General features: G+C 40.3%; 1 protein-coding gene across 3 annotated transcripts in view; it reads right to left on the bottom strand.

Moving 5' to 3' along the window:
* FHOD3 (formin homology 2 domain containing 3) overlaps positions 1-19,991 on the bottom strand; it is a 475,942-nt gene that overhangs the window by 194,351 nt on the left and 261,600 nt on the right. The window lies entirely within an intron of this gene.

Raw genomic sequence — 19,991 nt, 5'->3', positions numbered from 1 at the left:
GCAGTCCCAGACGGGGCAGCCATACCCCCGGGACGGTGTCTGGATTGTGGCCTCCCACTGGGTCCAAGAGGAAAAATCAAGTTTTTAAAAGCAACCTGGCAGGTCTCAGGTGCTATGCAACCCTCCTGATTATCATTTTAATCCTTTAGATAAGAGATAAATACGTATTTTATTATTTGTAATTCCTTTGAAAGACTGTTCAGATTCTTTTAAATCTCAGAAAGCATGAAAAAAATAATTTTTCAGACACCAAGCCCCAAATTCTTAGTTAAGGAAAAGACAGTCACTGCATATTATCATTTTTCACCAGAAAGAAAAGATAGGCCATATTACTGCCTTGTAAAAAAAAAAAAAAAAAGTATTAACTCTAATTTTTCAGTTCCCGTAATATCAAAATCACTTGGGATTCTAGATAATGAACAAGTAAGTTACATACGTGACATAAATAGGCTTTCTTAGATCACGGTGACCTCCTAAATCCTTTCACCCATCATTAATTGGCAAAGGATTAACATTTGCAGGCAACACTTTTTTTCGTGGTCACAGGACATATCATTTTAGAAAAGTGGAAAATACGAAGAGTGAAGTGAAAATAATTCAATAATGCCACCATAATTCAAGGATAATCATTCTTAACACACAGATATATTTTCTTTTATTCATTATACGTGCACACATACACATGTTTATATGTAGGTTGTAGGAAAATGGCACTGAATGAAAAGAGTAAAGCATGAAATAGTGAACATACACTAATTCCAAGCATAGAAATATATGTGTGATGTTAGAAAATACTTACTTTCTTAGCCAACAAAAGATCAAATAACAAAAACACACAACTGCTGTGAGAAAAAGGATGCTCTTAAACATGGAAAAACTCAAATTTTCAAAAAACTGAATATATGCTTGGCACAATAAACACTACATTTGTGAAAATAACTGATTAATATTCTACTTATTGGTGCAACACTGGAGATACTCCTGTTAAAATCAGGAAAATTAAAAGATGGTGCCCACTAAGCCCCATGATTATTTAGCCCTATTATAGAATTTCAGGCAAATTTAAAAGACATGAGAATTAATGAGAGGTAGGAAGTTTGGAAATGAATATATAATACTGTCATTCTTTGCAAGAAATATAGACCTGATTAAAAATTCATCTACAGAATTTACAATGAAGAGATCACAATTACGACCACTTTATCATCTTCATGAGAAAGGTGTATGTAACATACAAAGAAAATCAAAGTTTAAGGTAAAGAAATAATAGATAAACAGCCATATGATACTATGATAAAGCTTAGATGATTTACTGTATACACAATTCATACAAATTTCTAAGAAAATACTAAATGCCAAGAGAAAAAAGTCAAAACCATTTCGTAAGACAGACAACAAGCTATTCTACAATAACACACCAATTTGTCCATCATCACTATAATAAAAAAATTAAAAAGATAATGAGGTAGCGTTTTCTGTTAAATCAGCAGAGGTATTTTTTTAAAAGAAATAATTAGGTATCAAATGCTTAAGAGGTTCAACAAGTAACCTCACACATTACAGGTGGCAAGGCAAACTGATACAAATCCTGTAATAAAGCTACTCAGTGCTGTCATTGCTTTAAAATAATTTCATTTAATGCCCACTGTGTGCCAAGCTCTAAGGGGGGACTTGAAATGTTACTCCCATTTAACAGAGGGGCAAAAAAACACAAGGCTCTTGAAAGTGCAGGAACTACTCTACAAACCCCATTGATACCAGGGGGGCCTGGGTGGCTCAGTCAGTTAAATGACCGACTTTGGCTCAGGTCATGATCTCACGGTTTGTGGGTTCGAGCCTCCCGTCAGCTCTGTGTTGATAGCTCAGAGCCTGGAGCCTGCTTCGGATTCTGTGTCTCCCTCTCTCTCTACCCCTCCCCTGCTTGTGCTCTCTCTCTCTACTTCAAAAATAAACAGACATTAAAAAACAAAACAAACCATTGATACCAAGGGGCAGAGGCCACCTCCAGCCAGGGTAGGCAGGGTAGGTGGGCTCCTTTATGTCAGTACTGAGAGCCTTAAAGTCCTCTCTGAGCTCTTCCCCATCATGGTGATTTCAGGCATCTGTACTAAGAAAAAAACCCTTAAGTTAAAAAAATAAAATAAAATAATAATAATAATAATAAAGCAGTGAAAACAGTCACTGAAGTGTCACCTCTATTAAAATATTAACTAATACCTGGGACACTTGGGCAGCTCAGTCAGTTGAGCATCCCAATTCCTGATTTCAGCTCAGGTCATGATCTCACCATTATTGAGGTCGAGCCCTGCACTGGCTCTGTGCTGAGCGGGCAGCCTGATTGGTATTCCTCCCCCCCCCTCCCCCTCTCTGCCCCTCCTCTGTTCTCTCTACATAAACAGTACTAAAGTAAAATGAAATATTAACTAAGACCTAAATATCTATCATAGTTTTAGAACTCAGCTCCAGTTAATGACTGAATAGGTTATGTCCTAACCCATTAAATGCTTCTGATAAAATAATTAAAAAGTAAAAAGTTATAAACATGACCTAATTCAACAAAACAGTCAAGTCTTCATGCATAGAAGGGAAGGAAAATACATGAAATATTAAACTTATGATTGGTATATGTTCTTTGCATATGTTTTTTTTCCCTTTTGTATTTCCCACTATGGACATCTATTACATCTGTAATAGAAAAGTAAATAAATAGACAAGAACAAAATATGATTGTTTAATAGAAAGTGTCAGGTGTTTTTCTTGGTTTTTAGAATTTATTTCCTAGCCCATCCCTCTCCATATACCTCCCTCCTTCAGAAAGTTACAGCCCACACTTTCAAGGAATAACGCTGAGAATTCAGCACATTCTACCCCCATTTTTTCCCTTTCCCCCTTTCTTTCCTCCTCTCCCACCCAAAACAAACTGGCAAATCTCCAGGGAAGGGAAGCGTGTGCCACTGTCCTCTTCCTATTCTACTTCACTGTTGAAGCAAATTCTCCGGCAGATTTTAATACTTTCTTCTAAATTGGCCTAAAGGCACGGGAGAAGCAATCTACCCTCTACCCTTTGGAGAGATGCACCCCTAAAGAGGACCCTGCCTCTAAGGCTGAAAAGCTAGGAATGAAGATTTTCACCCTAACAGCTCAGGGCCACCCACAATGCAGGAAGCCCAAAGGCCAAGGCCCTACTACAAAAGAAGATAGCAAAATGAGATTTAAAAGCCAACTTGAATTTCTGTAAGTTTTCTGTCAGCGGCTTCCCTCCAAGATTCTATTCTTATTGACAAATCACATGGAGGCAACTCACCAGAAAGTTCACGTCTAAGGGAATTCAAGTTTCTGATCACACCAATTTATCACATTTTGATCCTCAGAAGCTTTCCCACTAGATCTTTTGTATCCCAGCCCTAATGCGGAAGCACTGCTTGCTGTAAAATCCACTGCAGACACAAGAGGGCGCTAAATGGATTGAAGTGGGTTAACGCTGCTCTGATTCAACCACAAAAACCCACCAACCTAAATGTGGGCGGATGAATAGAACTCACACAGAAAGAAAAAGTAGATGGCCTGGGTTGCGGGAGTCATGAAAATCAGTGATTTGCATTTTCAAAAAGAATGAGGAAGATGAGGATGTCAGAACGGAGGAGTGGGTAACAGCCCAGATCTGAAAACAGAGTGCTCAGGGCACTTGCTGTTCTGCTGCTGTGGAATTTACTCTGGTCATACTTATGAATATTTGTGCTTCAGTTTCCTCATCTCAAAAGTGAGATAGTAAATATTATAGTATCTATTTTGCAGGGGTGTTGTAGGGATTGAGTTAGAACAATGTCTGACTCAGAGTAAATGTTCAATAAATGTTAGTCCTCTAAATTACCTCACTGAAGTCCCTTATCCACTGAACAGAAGCACACATTGAAAGAATCTCAAAGACATGAAGTAGGAGAGTAGACCTTCTGCCTAATGCTAAGTCATAAAAATTTCCTCCAGTTTTCTCTAAAAATTTTATAGTTTGGGGGTGCCTGGGAGGATCGGTTGGTTGAGCGTCTGACTCTTGATTTTGGCTCAGGTCATGATCCCAGGGTCGTGGGATCAAGCCCCACATGCTGAGCATGGAGAGTAAGAAATGGACAGACGACATGAATAGACACTTTTCTAAAGAAGACATCCAGATGGCCAAGAGGCACATGAAAAGATGCTTAATGTCACTTCTCATCAGGGAAATACAGATCAAAACCACACTGAGATACCACCTCACACCAGTCAGAGTGGCTAAAATGAACAAATCAGGAGACTATAGATGCTGGAGAGGATGTGGACAAACGGGAACCCTCTTGCACTGTTGGTGGGAATGCAAACTGGTGCAGCCACTCTGGAAAACTGTGGAGGTCCCTCAAAAAATTAAAAACAGATCTACCCTATGACCCGCAATAGCACTGCTAGAAATTTACCCAAGGGATATAGGAGTGCTGATGCACAAGGGAACATGTACCCCAATGTTTATAGCAATGCTTTCAACAATAGCCAAATTATGGAAAGAGCCTAAATGTCCATCAACTGGTGAATGGATAAAGAAGATGTGGTTTATATATACAATGGAATACTACTTGGCAATGAGAAAGAATCTGGCCATTTGCAGCAACATGGATGGAACTGGAGGGTATTATGCCAAGTGAAATAAGTCAGGCAGAGAAAGACAGATACGATACGTTTTCACGCATATGTGGATCCTGAGAAACTTAACAGAAGACCATGGGGGAGGGGAAAGGGAAAAAAGAAAGAGAGAGGGAGAGAGGCAAACCATAAGGACTCTTAAATACTGAGAACAAACTGAGGGTTGATGAGGGGTGGGGGAGAGGGGAAAGTGGGTGATGGGCATTGAGGAGAGCACCTGTTAGGATGAGCACTGGGTGTTGTATGGAAACCAATTTGACAATAAATTATATTTAATATAAAAAAAAGAAGATTCTCTCCCCCTGCCCCTCCCCTGCTTATGCTTTCTCAAAATAAATAAAAAAAATAAAGAGATGTCTACTATATGACTAAGTCATTATAATACACTTACATACACCTATACATATACACAATCCTTCTCAAAATAAATTTATAAAAAAATGTTTTTAAAAATTGTAGTTTTAGTTATTTAGATATATATTCTGTTTTGACATAATCTTTGTGTAAATTGTGAGGTTTCGATTAAGATTCACTTTTTTCCCATACACATTTCCACTGAATCCAGCACCATGTTTTGAAGAGACTATTCTGTTTTTATTTAACTGCTTTCACAAATTTGCAAAAAAAAAGGAAAAAAAAGTCAATTGGCTATGTTTGTGTGTCTCTATTTCTGGACTCTCTCTCTTCCATTCATCTATCCCTTTGCCAATACCACACTATCTTGATGACCATAGCTTTAGAGTAATTCTTATAATCAGGTAATAGGATTCCTACAATTTCACTCCTTTTCAAAATTCTTTTGGCTATTCCTGTCCTTCGGCCTTTTCATATAAATGTTAGAAACAGCTTGTCTAAATCTACATAAAATGTTTCTGGAAGTATTAGGAGAAATGCATTATAAACTTTAAGAACAGACATCCTTACTATGCTGACTTTTCTAATCCATGAACAATTTGTTTATTAATTTAAATCACCTGATTGCTTTCATCAGTGATTTGTAGTTTATAACTACAGATTCTGTATATGACTTTTTGCTAAAGTTTAAGGTTTTCACATTTTTTGGAGCTACTGGAAATTATATTAAAAAAAATTTCCATTCTCAACTCTTTATTACTCTCATATAGAAATAAAATTGATTTTTGTGTGTTGACCTCATATCCTGTAACTTTGCTAAATGTATTAATTCTAAGAGTTTTTAGGTTTTGTTCTTGTAGATTCCTTCAGACTTTCTACTTAGACAATAATGCTGTCTGTGACCAAAAACAATTTAATTTCTTCCTTCCCAATGTATATCTTCTTCCTTCCTCCCCAGCCCCCATCTTGCCTAACTGTACTGTACAATGTTGAACAGGAGTGATAAAAGTAGACACCCTTGCCTTGTTCTCAATAATTTGAGGAAGGCATTTAGTCTTTCACAATCATGACATCAGCTATAGTTTTTTTTTTTTTACATTGTCCTTTATCAAGGCAAAAAAGCTCCCTCTAATTTCTAGTTCGCTCATTTTTTTTTTAATAAGTAAATGCTGATTTTTGTCAAATGCTTTTTCTATTTCAACTAATATGTGGATTTTCTGCACATAATTAATGTCGTGGGTTACACAGAGTGAACTTCAAATATTGAACCATCCTTGCATTCCCTCTTGGCCATAATGCATTATTCTTTTTATATATTGCTGCATTTACTAATATTTGCTGAAGATTTTTGCTTCTTGGCTCATGAGAGATACTGGTTTATAGTATCCTATCTTTATCTCTTTTCCTATCATGGTAATTCTGGTCTTGTAAAATGAACCATTGGTGAAGCATCCTCTCCTCTTCTACTTTCTGGAAGAGACTGTATGATATTGGTTTTATTTTGTCTTTAAATGTTTACATTAACCAGGAAACTACCTGGGTCTGGAGATTCCTTTTTAAGATTAGTAACTGCAAATTAAGTTTCTTTAGTAGACATTGTTAGTAACAGTTAAAAATAGGGCTAACTGGGTTACCCATTTTACCTTGGGTGAGTTTTAATAGTGTGTAGTTTTTAAGGAATTAGACCATTTCATCTAAGGTATCAATTTTAGGTGCTTAGAACAGTTTATAATTCTCTTATTACTCATTTAATGTCTGTGGGGTCTATCATAATATACTGTCTTCATTCCAGATGTTGGCAAATTGTGTCTTTTTTTCCCCATCATTGTCATTTTTTTCAAAAAAATCTATTTTTATTTTTGCTTCACTGTTTTATTTTGTTTCCAATTTTGCTAATTTCTACTCTTTATTATTTCCTTCTACTTGCTCCAGTTTCTTTTTTTCCATTCTGTTTTCTTTTTCTTCCTCCTCCTCCTCCTCTTCTTCTTCTTTTTTAAGTTTACTTATTTATTTTGAAAGACAGAGAATGCCAGAGACAGAGAGAGAGAGAATCCCAAAAAAGAATCTGAGAGTGAAGAGCCAGACGTGGAGCTCAAACTTATGAACCATGAGATCATGACCTGAGTGAAATCAAGAGTTGAGCCTTAACAAACTGAACCACCCAGGCGTCCCTTTATTCTGGTTTCTTAAGGTGAATGTTTGCATTATTTTTTCTAAGATAAGCATTTAATGCTAAATAGTTCCCTCCATGCATTATTTTAATCACATTTCACAATTTCTGCTATTTTGTTTTCAATTTGTTCAAAATATTTTCCAATTTCCATCAAGAAGTTCTAACATCGAAATTATTTAGAAGTATGTTAATTTCTAAGCATACAGAAATACACCTGTTATCTCTGTTATTAAAAAGTTCAATTCCATCATGGTCTGAAAACCTATCATACGGTTTCGTTTCTTTTAAAGTTGTTATGAGCTGCCTTATGGCCCAGGATGTGGTCCCTCTTGGTGAATGTTTTACCCACATTTGAAGAATGAGGGTACTCCACTGTAGTTGGGTGGAGTGCTCGGAGATTCTTAATTGGAGTCAGTTGGCTGGGGGTGCTATATAGTTCCTCTATAGCTTTGCTGACTTTTAGCTGACCAGCTCTACTGATTACTGGAGAGGAATGCTGAACTCTCCAACTATAACTGATGATTTTCCATTTCTTATTTCAGTTAAGCTTCTGCTTTATCTATTTTGAAGCTCTACAGGTTTTTTTCATTTCTGGGTGAACTGACGCTTTCATCATTACAATGTCCTTCTTTACTTCTTGCTGTTTTATTATTACTATGATGATGATGATGATGATGATGATTCTGGAGTCCACTTTCTCTGATGTTAACATGGACTTCTTTTAATTAACATTTGCATGGTATTTATTTCTGTTACCCTTTGCTTTTAAACTACCTATAACATTTTAATTAAAGTAGGTTTCTTTCAATTTTTTTTATTGTTTATTTTTTGAGAGAGACAGAGCTCAAGTAGGGGAGAGGCAGAAAGAGAGAGGGAGACACCGAATCTGAAGCAGGCTCCAGGAGCCAAGCTGTCAGCACAGAGCCTGACTTGGGGCTCAAACCCACAAACCGTGAAATCGTGACCTGAGCTGAAGTCAGAGGCTTAACCAACTGATCCACCCAGGCACGCCCTAAAGTGGGTTTCTTGTAGGCAACATTTCATTGGATCCTGTGTTTTCATTTTGATTATCTCTGCCTTTTAAGTGCTATGAGTAAGCCAGTTATATGTAATTATTGGTGCATCTGAAGTCAGGTTTATCATTTCTGTTACTGAGCCCATCTAGTGAGCTTTTTATTTTGGCTATTTTCATTTCTATACTTTCCATTTGGTTCTTCTTTATATCTTCTATATCTTTCTTTACTTAGACTTTCTATCTTTCCATTTACTTCAATAGCATTGCCCTTTCCTTCTGATGATGCATTTTTAGACTGGCTGCTTTAAAAGTATTTAAAAAGTCTAGTATCTATGTTGCCTTGGCACTGGGGTGTGTTGATTTATCTCTTCCCATGCAAGTTGAGATTTTCCTATTTTATTGTATGCCAAAATAACTTTGGCTTATTTCCTGGACACTTTGAAAATTTTAAGACTCTGAATTTTGTTTAAATATTCCAGAAAATGTTGACATTTTTGTCTAAGTAGGCAATTAACCTGGTTCAACTCAAGCCACAAGTTCTGACCTGTCTTTCATGGGCTGTGGTTCTAGCGCCAGTTCAGTTTTCAAAATTCTCACTGTGCCCTTTGGATTGTCCCACCCAGTGACTGGTTTGAGACTTGGGCATGACCTGCCTTGTTGCTTCATTCCCACATTCTGCGGTATGCTGTTTAGGGCCAGATTCATGCATGTACAGTTTGTGTGAACACAGGGCTTCATGAAAAAAATCTTCAGGTAACTTTCCTGAGCTCCTCCTACATAACTCCTTGATACTTTTAGGTTCCCTGGGGTTCCCCCTCTTAGTCCTTCAGCCAGAAAGCTGGACCATTATATACCCTGATCTGCCACTTATTTTCTGTGACTGTGTCCATATCTGGAGTCAAGCTGTGGGAGAACCACGGGAAAGAAACAACATGTGTGCCTCCGAACCCTCTCGTGACCACGGTTCTCCCTCCCAGAGAAAGTTTACGCCTTCCCTCCCTCTGAGTTTTGGGTGCTGCAGGCCCCAATTGCACACAATTACCATGGCTATTCTCACTATGGCATCACCTAGGGGCTAGGGTGCAAGATAACACAGGAAAGGATAAGAAACGTGGGTAGCTTTTTTACTCTGAGTGTCTGGAATCCTTTTTCCTCCTACTCAAGCCAAAAGCAGAAGGCTGCTTCTGGAATGCTCTCTGTCCATACCAATGCCCATTTCTGGGTTTCAGGCTGATTTGAGTCCAGACCAGAGAACACAAGAAAAATGTTAGAAGTACCATCATTTCAATGCTATTTCAAAATCTAGACTTTTCCTCCTCTGCCATTTACTCTTCAGGGTCCTCACGTAGTTGCCCTATGTTTTGCCCTAACTTACACTTGTATTTAATGGGAGACATGGGATCGCGTTTGCTTATTCCATCTCACCCAGAATCCACTCTTCTCCCTGTTCTGCTTTTAGAACAAGAACCCCAGGGATGCTTGGGTGGCTCAGTCAATTAAGCATCCGACTTCAGCTCAGGTTATGGTCTCACTGTCTGTGGGTTCGAGCCCACATAGGGCTCTGTGCTGACAGCTCAGAGCCTGGAGCCTGCTTCAGATTCTGTGTCTCCCTGTCTCTACCCCTTCCCCACTCACACTCTGTCTCTCTCAGAAATAAACATTAAAAAAAATTAAGAGTAAGAACTCCAGCAGCGACATGGAAGGTGACTTGGAGAGAGCAAGTCCTATGGGGTCTTGGCCTCTGGAATCTAACCCCATGGTTTTCAATACCTTCTCTCTTCTTCCTTTCTCTTTTCCCCTCCCTCCCTCATTTTTACTTTCCTTCCTTCCTTATGTTCATTCTTTTTTTCTTTTTTTTCTAAGGTCTTTTACTCCAAGAAGCCCTTACAAGGAATCCTTGTCAACAGGTAATTCCCAGACACTTTACTGGATTTTGACTACTTCCCGCACCTTAACACTAGCCCCCCACCCCCACCCCTGCAGTGGATCCCAAAGGGCCCTGTTAACAGCACAGAGAGCACCCAATCACCCAGGCTAGATACTGGAGCTCTGGGTGAACCTGCATCTTCAAAGACCCTTACTGGGTTATGGAGCCAACCTAGTGAACCTGCACTGCTTCTTTCAGGAAACAAAACACAATAGAAAATAGAATAAATTTCATTTATTCAGATAAGGACTATCTTTATTCTATTGTAAATCTGATTTTTTTTCCTGGAGGCGTCCGGCCCCAAGAGTTTAGAATCTACTCTTCCAGATTCCTTCCCTTCCTTTATCCTCCACCTCTAAAGAGTCACCTGATTCCCTCATTTCTTCTGTGAAACAGGCTTCAAATTCATCTTGTCTTCCCTTCATCCCTGCCTCAGGTCTGGCTTCCATGATCTTTCCCAAATTGCACCAAATGCTGATCCCAGCTGGTGTCCCTACCTTGACTCTCACTCTTTAGGCTAATCCACGGTAGATATTGTTACCATTCCATTTTCCAAAGCGTCAAACACATAAGCTAAAAGCTGGAAAACCTTCTGGCTCCCTCCTGCCTTAAGAGGGGGACTGGAACCCTCACCTCCCTAATCAACCTACCTGCCTTTCAGCTTCTTGCCCAGACCACCTGGGCTTCTGGGACTCTGAACCTTCTGCCATTATCTAAGGGCTTCAACGCTGAACATATCAACCTTGAATTAGTTACCCACACCTCACATTTAAGAGAAGTCATTACATATAAAATATACATTCATTCTACAAACCAGAGTTAGATGTAACTTTTCTTGAAGAAATTCTTACACATCAGAGAGGTACAAGAAAACAATCCCTAATTGGTTATTTGCCTTCTTATACGTGTCCTTCCTTTTGGCCCAAGTGCCAAAAAATGCCATGGAAGAAGCTGAAAGGTGATTCCTCCCCGGCAGAGTCATCCTGACTTTTTCAACAAAGCACTCCAACGTTACTGCCCTGTGTAATCTTTTAATAAACCCTTCAACCGTTCTTTCTTCTTATTCAATATTATAGTGAAATTTAAGGTCACACATATTCTAGAAACAGGTACAGAGATTCAAGAGCTGTATTTATCTGCTTAAGGGAGTTGGTTAAATTTAGGCCTAAGTATTTTTAATGCAGTGTTGTTGTTGTAGTTGTTTAAAGTGCTATTGTATCTATACAACACAAAGTGCTGTGTGATATACCTATATCACATAATTTACTATAAAACAGCCCTTTTATGTACTAGACAAGGCTTCAGTTTGTAAACTAACGTATCTACTTGCATAGTTGACCCTACAGTTCCATCATGAAACCAAAGATTCCTCCCACTGAAGTTTGACTATTTCAATTTACCATTCTACATCACCTTCCCACGATTTTTTCTTTTTTTTGCATGTTTGGGGAGCTTTTCACTTTGATTTGTAATTTCAAAATTACAAAAAGTTATAGGAATAGCACAAGCAACCCTTGTTTACTCACATACATTTTGCCCAAATTTATTAACTGTTCACGTTGGGTACTGTGTACTTTATCTTTGTATCAGCTTAAAATTTAAAAAAAAAAAAAATGGGTATATTTAAGGTGCATAGCATGATGATTTGATACACACACACACACAGGGAAATGATTACCATAGTCAAGCTAATTAACCTACCTCTTCACATAGTTAACATTCGTGTATGTGTGTTGAGATCACTGGAAATCTGCTCTCCCAGAATATTTCAGGAATTCAACATAGTATTAACTACAGTCATCAAGCTTCTACATTACATCTCTAGACTTACTTATTGCACTTACCCATTCTTGATTTTCTTTTCACAAAAGCAGGAGGAAGGAAAGCCTATCCTCAGCCATTTCCTAAGATCAGATATTTTACCATTTAAAAAAGTGACTGCAAATTACTATTATTTATTTAACCCAAAGCACAGAAAACCAAACTGACTCTATGAAAAATTAAAGAAAAATTGCCTCACAACAAGGGGCAACTGTCTGCGACCAACAATTATTAGTGGTCACAAAGGTATTTTCTGGGGGGAGGGGGAGGGTGACCTGTGACTTGCCCATTGGGAGTGAAGATAGATGTTGTCGTGTTCTTGGATACAATTCGTTCTTCCCGGAGGCAGATGTAAGCCCAAGACTGACACTGCTTTCTTCAAGCAGAACACAGTGGGTGCTCTGACAGTCTGCAGTGAGTTCTTAAATCAAAGTTATCTCCAGAGAGGGAAAAACCACTACCACTAAAACCTTATCTTTTGAAAAGAGCTAATTCATCTGAGACACAAGACTTCAACTTATTTTAATCAGACCATTAGAACTCACTCTTCTTAATTCTGAAATGGATTTGCAGATCCCCAATTTCCATTATTCACCAAAGTCCGCAGTAAATAGTGAAAAGAGGTTAATAATGTGGACATTCTTGGAACTAAGTGGAGACCGTGGAGTCTGAGTTACTACCGTCGGCCCTAAATAGCAAGCCCGGGCCCAGTTTTCCCCAAGGGCAACTGTCAAAGAAATACTCTTTCGACACTGATTACTGCATGAAAATTAAGGAGAATAAGCTGCCAATTCTAGACTGGAGACAAGAATTTAATCAGCACAAAGAGCTCCAACAAGGTGTCAGAGTTTCAAGTCCCCTGCTGACATTTAGTAGTATTTGCAATGCAAATTTTCCAAAGCATTCTTGGAAAAATTACTAACCTCTCTTCACCCGTGAATGCCCCAAAGGTCCCCAAGATAAATTCTAAAATAAATCAGGACTAAGGGCCTCATTTGACACTTGTAAGTTTAACGACTAAGTCTCAGATAAGGGAGGGCCTTTCACCCAGGCTCCCTAAAACAGGATCATTGATGTGGTTCTTTCTTGACAGACCTTCCCATCAGGTCATTACGCAGACAAGCCCTGTCCACATCCCCCTTTCCCATCTAAGACCACTCACACAGGACCAAATTGTTTCTGGCCGATTCCTTCACCTTCCAAACCCCAGCTTCTCATGCTGCACATTTAAAAGTAGCCCTTCCCCAGCCATCGCTAAAGAAACAGCCTCGTTATAGCCAGGGCTGTTATGGCCTTGATCACCCCTCTGCTCCCTAACTTCTCTCAATCTCTGCCATTGTACATCCCCCCATTTTTTTTTTAGATAAGGAGAAACCAAAGAAATGAAAAATTTAACACATTAGCATCTTTCGAGCTTCTAAAAATTTTTAACAGACCACTAATTTTTCTATGAAGAGTCACTCTAATGATGTGCTCCATGACGATCTCCCAGAACTCACAGGCAGTGACATAACAGCACATGCACACACCCTTCCTAAGGCGTCACAGTGCCAGAGATGAAATAAACCACAAACTCCACAGGCCCAGCAATGACTCCAACTTCCTGCTCATCTGAGGTGTTCCATCTAATTCTGCTTTTCCCACAGGGTCCCAGGGTGGCACCAGGAGTCTGTGGCAAGGCACTTGAGTGCCTCGGGGGAAGGAGCTCCTCCCCTGGGCTAGAGAAGGGACACACAGGAAGCAAACACAAGAGTACCACCCTCCGAGTGACTTACCTGTACACTGGGGTGACAGAGGCAATAGGCATGAGGCTTGTGAGACCACTGAGACCCAAGCAGTGGGTGGGATGAAGTGGGATGGAGCTCATAAACACCCCAATTTAGAAACGGGTGGGGTTGGTAAAGCCTAATTAGAGAAGACTTCACAGAAGAGGGCAACATACCTCTTACACCTTATACATAAGGTATAAGCCATACCTTAAACACTGGGGCACACTTACCTGCAAGGAAACAGAAAGCTTCTAGGACATGAGAAGAGAGAACTTACGTCAATGCTTCCCCTGATTTCTGCTTTCAGGACAGTGTAGCATCAAGGAAAACTTCTAGAATTTTCCATGTTGCCTCTGCCAATTGTGCCCAGGCTCCTAAGCCTCAATTCACACATTTCTAAAATGGAAGGAAAGTCCCACCTGGATCCCATGTCGTAAGGATGAAACAAGGTTATGTATTAGCCCAACATATGGCTGATGGTCCAGGAGTTCTCACCGATGCTGTTGTTTAACTACATCTCTCGACTTCAGCTCTGTCATCTGGGAGATGGAAGGGTTTGACCTAAAGACCTCCAAAGCCCTCCATTTCCAAAATCCTACATTTTCATGACATTATAGCCCCTTGTGGGGATATGAAGTGTCTGGCACCAGGGGGAGCACTCCTAATGGGTGTTTATATATGCAGTCCCAGGCACCCGAGATCTGACTCCAAAAAAATCAGAAATAAATGTTTGGGCATCAGTTAAAGCAACCAGAGTATATTCCGGTACACTAATTTTGTACTTCTATTTAGAATTTCAACACCTTTAAAATTTTAACTCCCTAAAAAAAAGACTCAACTTATGAAACTTTCCAACTTACTAAAATTCTACCAACTACTGGTGAATCTGCATTAAAAGGGGACTTGCTACTGGCCTCCTGCATGGTGCTGGCCTTCTCCAGGGTGTTGCCTCTGCACCCCCTATAAAGCATCTATGTCCTGTAATTAAGTTGGCTCCCAGTATCCCAGGCAGTGAGCCTCTCCAGGGCTCTCAGGCAGGACTGCAGGAGAAAATCATTGCCTAGAAAACTTCAGTCATTGCCTAGGGCCCCTAGGGTCCCTAGGGCCCTACCTCCAGCACCTGATTTAATTGGTCCTGGGTGTGGACCCGGCATCCATGCTTGTCAAAGCTCCATAGGTGATTCTCCTGAGCAGCCAGGGATGGAAACCACTGGTAGATACTAAACTAAACCATTATCTAGGAGATGTGCTTGGGTTAGTCTCTCTCCTGGCTCACTCTCAGCACTTGTTTTTAAGCAAAGTCAAACTCAAAGGCAAACACAGGAAAAACCAAATTCCCATGTCCAATAGCCATTTTCCATGTTTTCCAATGGAGCAGAGGACTGTGGATAGGAACAAGGTGGATGACACTATTTTCTACCAGCCCAACCTACTTCCTTCCTCCCTGAACTCCAAATTTCTAGAAAAGGCTTCCAGCACTCACCATGTTTGATTGACAGTTTCAAAGTTTCAACTTTTAAGCATTATTTTAAAATCATAACATTGTGTGGGGCACCTGGGTGGCTCAAGTCCCTTAAACATTCCACTTCAGCTCAGATAATGATCTCATGGTTTGTGAGTTTGAGTCCCATGTCGGGCTCTGTGCTGACAGCTCAGAGCCTGCAGCCTGCTTCAGATTCTGTGTCTCCCTCTCTCTCTGCCCCTCCCGTTTGTGTGCTCGCTTTCAAAAATAAACAAACATTGGGGCACCTGGGTGGCTTAGTTGGCTGAGCATCCAACTGTGGCTCAGGTCATGATCTCAGTTTGTGAGTTCAAGCCCCGCGTCAGGCTCTGTGCTGACAGCTCAGAGCCTAGAGTCTGCTTCAGATTCTGTGTCTCATTCTCTCTCTGCCCCTCCGCCACTCATGCTCAGTCTCTGTCTCTCAAAAATAAATAAATGTTAAAAAAATTAAAAAATAAAATCTCAAACTTCCTTTAAAAAAATAAGCATTAAAATAAGAATCGTGACATCGCGTAATGCAGTAATGTTTTTATTTTTATTTAAAAAAATTTTTTTAATGTTTATTTTTGAGATAGAGAGAGACAGAGCATGAACGGGGGAGGGGTAGAGAGAGAGAGGGAGACACAGAATCCAAAGCAGCTCCAGGCTCTGAGCTGTAAGCACAGAGCCTGACACGGGGCTCGAACTCACAGACCGCAAGATCATGACCTGAGTCAAAGTCAGAAGCTCAACTGACTGAGCCACCCAGGCGCCCCGTAAATAATGTTTTTAAATAAGAGAATCCCTTAGTTTCTTCTCAGAGGACGTGATTACTTTATTGCAGATCTCCGCAATGGGATTTCAAGGATGTTTTAAAAATGTGGATCCAGTGTAGGAGTTATTTGACTAGAACTTAAGTTCTTTGTAAGTATTACAAATTTGCCAAGTGTATTTTTATGATATTTTACATGTATTTTAGGACTAGAACAAAACCAAATATGCAAAACAGTCCAAGAAAACCTTCCTACTGTGACTCATCCATACTTGTACCTGTTGCCTCTATATTGGGGATGTTCAAAGAAGGAAGAGAAAGAGAAATAACGAAACATCCTTTAAAGAGAAAAATAACCAAATCCCTTTTTTGATTGTAAATATCCAATCCAATATCTATATTCCAAAAAGCTAAAATAGATATGGATACCTTTTTAAATTTTTTTTAAGTTTATTGATTTATGTTGAGAAACAGATGAGAGAGCGTGAGGGGGACAAGGGCAGAGAGAGAGAGACAGAGAATCCCAAGCAGGCTCTTCAGAGCACACAGCCCACGCAGGGCTCAAACCCACAAACTGTGAGGTCATGACCTGAGCCGAAGTCTGACGCTTAACCAACAGAGCCACCCAGGCGCCCCAGTATGGATACATTTAAAAAATCATATCAGGTGCATGCCACAACACGGATGAACCTTGAAAAAACATCATACTATGGAAAACAAGCCAGATGCAAAAGGACAAATATTACATGATTTCACTTGTATGAAATATCTAGAATAGGCAAATTCAGAGAGGAACAAAAGGGGTTGAGGAAGGGGAGAATGAGGAGTTATTGCTTAGTGCATACAGTGTGTCTATTCGGAGTGATGAAAAGTTGTTGAAATAGACAGTGATGATGGTGGCACAACATTTTGTAAAGATAATGCCACTGAATTGCACCATTAAAAATGGTTAGAATGGCAAATTTTGTCATATACATGTTATTTATGTATTATGTTATAGGATATATATATATATTTTTTAAAAGATAAACAATAAAAGCCAATGGCCTAGTGTCCACAGCAGAAAATCCTAAAAGCCACTAAAAGGTCTTAAGAGTCAGGTGACCTGTCCTCTGACCCAGGTGTGTGCTCTGTAAGTTCTGGAGGCAATTCCCTGTGCACAAATAGGCAGAAGATGAGATCAACCCTTGCAGAGCTGACAGAGGCCACCAGGCTGTGCATCCATGATGCCGCTGCCACCCATCCTGTCTCCTTAGCCAATGCGTTAGACTCCCATCTAATTAGTAGCTATTCCCTGGCAGCTGTCATCACATCACACGCTCCTTAGAACTGGATTGTTTGGTCCTGCTAACAGTCATTACAGGCTGTCCACCATGAGTACTTCATTTTCCTTCCTATAAATCTAGGAACATTTCACATGTCATCAGCTACTGAAGCTAAACAAAGACTCTAGGCCATGCATTCTCAAACAAGGGCAAGAACCAACCAAAAAATTAGTTCTTGGGCACAAAATATCTCAAGTATTACAATGGCTCAGGGTCTTCTACAGGGACATAGTACACAATAGATACACAGTATGCTTGCAGCATTAACATATCATGGGTTTTGAGGACAGGGGTGATTAAGAAAAAGTATCCCAGGGTGTCTGGATGGCTCAGTCGGTTAAGCGTCCAGCTTTGGCTCAGGTCATGATCTTGCAGTTCATGGGTCTGAGCCCTGCGTCGGGCTCTATGCTGACAGCTCAGAGCCTGGAGACCGCTTCAGAGCCTGTGTCTGCCCCTCCCCTGATCATGCTCTGTCTCTCCCGCTCTCAAAAATGAATAAACTTTTAAAAAAAGAAAAAATGTCCCTAGGGGAATGAAAAAAAAAAGGCTGATTAACATTGCTTTGTATACTATAATTAAAGATTTTTCTGAAGCCAAAAATAAACAGAAACCAGCTGCTCTTCACAAAAAGAAAGAAGACAAAAGGAAAGCAAAGCAAAGAAAAAGGAAAGCTCTGAAAAGAAGTTTACAGGGAAGGCTAGTGTATGGCTTTGCTGTAGACCTCCCTCCAGTCTTTTCAGCTGGGCATTACTCTCCGTTTGGTCCAAACTCCCTCAGCTTGCACTAAGCCTGACATCCGTCTTCATTCACCAAGCAGTCACAAGCATTTGTTAAGAGTCAGGCACTCCGCTGGGCCCATTTGGGCAGGATCCCCCTCATCCGAATGGACAAAGCCCCACAGCCATTACAAGTGAAGGTGCCTGGACACCTGGCCCAAATGCAATCTTGAAGAGAGGTAGCAGGTGGTAGCCCAGGAAAGTGGTCACAGGCATGGGAGCTGAAGCCAAGAGACCCAAGTTTCAGGTCACGTGGCAGATGATTTTGCTTTGGGCAAATGATTTGACCTCTGTTGCTTCAGACCCCTCCTCTGAAAAGACATGGTGATATTTCAGAGAGGGTTACATAGAGAATCAAGTGAGAGATAACAAAGCACAGCGGGCTCTTGCAAGCTCAAGCAAGAGCTTCACCAGGGGAAATAGGTAATTCGAAAGTACATAGCCGGTCATCACGATTTCTGTCAGTGGACAGGGCATGCCAATGCATTCAACACTCCTGCTAGGGCCCTGCAACTCTCCCGTGGAGCAAACTCTGGCTTCAAGGCCAGCTTACAGAAGAATGGGATCTAGGAGGTTGGATGCAAAGCCCAACTTGAAAGACCCAAGGACTAACAGGAACAGCAGCAGGCAGGGGATCTAAGTCAATGAAGACTTTCAGCAACGTGTACCCCTCTTTTTATGCTAATTCATCGAGCCAAGGTCTAGCCAGGTCACTTACTCTGTGTGCCCAAGGACATACTGAAAGGACACACAAGTTCACTTCTCACAAACTAAATAAGCAGTTTAAAAAGTTGTCTGCATCTGGGGTATGGTTTGAGAGGCTCTAGAAGGAATAAGCCTTTGAGAAGTATGCCTCTTGCTAAGACTATCAGTGGATACATGCTTCCATTCCACAGAGAAAGGTAAGATTCAAGCGTACCTTCCCTTGCGGGGTTAATTTATGCTGTAAAACTGATGTTCCAAAGCCCCTCACTCCCGGAGGCCCCTTCCCAGATCCTGAGGGGCCCTAGCAATGCGTTCTCAGGGTCCTGTATTTTCACACAATTGGTAAGAGGAAGGTACTTTAACAGCAGTCACTTAAGACCACTGCTGTTTTACAAGCTGGTTCCATTATCCTTTTCTGGAGTGACAGGTAGAAGGATGATCATGCGCATTTGGGGAATTCAGATAAGGGAGGGAAAGGGGGCGTGTGGTGGGATGTATTCACATAGCTTACAATCTCTTCAGCGTACAGAGATTTTTGTTTGTCGTCTGATGAAGGAATGACTCCCAACGGGGCAACTCACCTGATTGAGGCACGTCAAGTATGTGAGTAGGGGTACCAGCGCTTCATATGAAAGAGCTAGAAGTTTGTGATAGACTGTTCTAGTTCCTATAGCTCCCATATGGAAGAAAACTAATAGAGGTTTAATGCCCATTTAAAGAAAATCCTAGACATTTCCAAAAGATTATCATGAATGAGCTGTGAAGGTAAAAAGACCAGTCTAAAGCAAGAGTTGGCAAATTATGGTCCCGCAAATTACAGTAGCCCACTGGCCAAAACTAGTCTATTGCCTGTTTTTATAAATCAAGTTTTACTGGGACACAACCACATCCATTGATTTATTTATTGCCTATGGCTGCTTTTGCCTATAAAAGTAGAATTGATTAGTTGATACAGAGGCTCCCAAGGCCTAAAATACTTATCATCTGTTCCTTTGCAGGAAAAGTCTGGTGATCCCCGCTCTAAAGTACCAATACAAAACAAATTTCAATCAGTCATACTAGAACAAAGACTGAATTACCTTCCTGCTTTCTCTATAGAAAACACTACAAAATCACTGTAAGAGTGTAGAAAGCTACAAGCAGAAAATGCAGGGAAAATGCATAGGGGCATGTTAGTGTAATAAAAATATTAAGATAGCTTTTTCT

This window comes from Panthera leo, chromosome D3, assembly GCF_018350215.1.
Source record: "Panthera leo isolate Ple1 chromosome D3, P.leo_Ple1_pat1.1, whole genome shotgun sequence".
In the NCBI taxonomy this organism is placed as follows: Eukaryota; Metazoa; Chordata; class Mammalia; order Carnivora; family Felidae; genus Panthera; species Panthera leo.
This window is presented reverse-complemented; position numbering and strand designations above follow the sequence as displayed.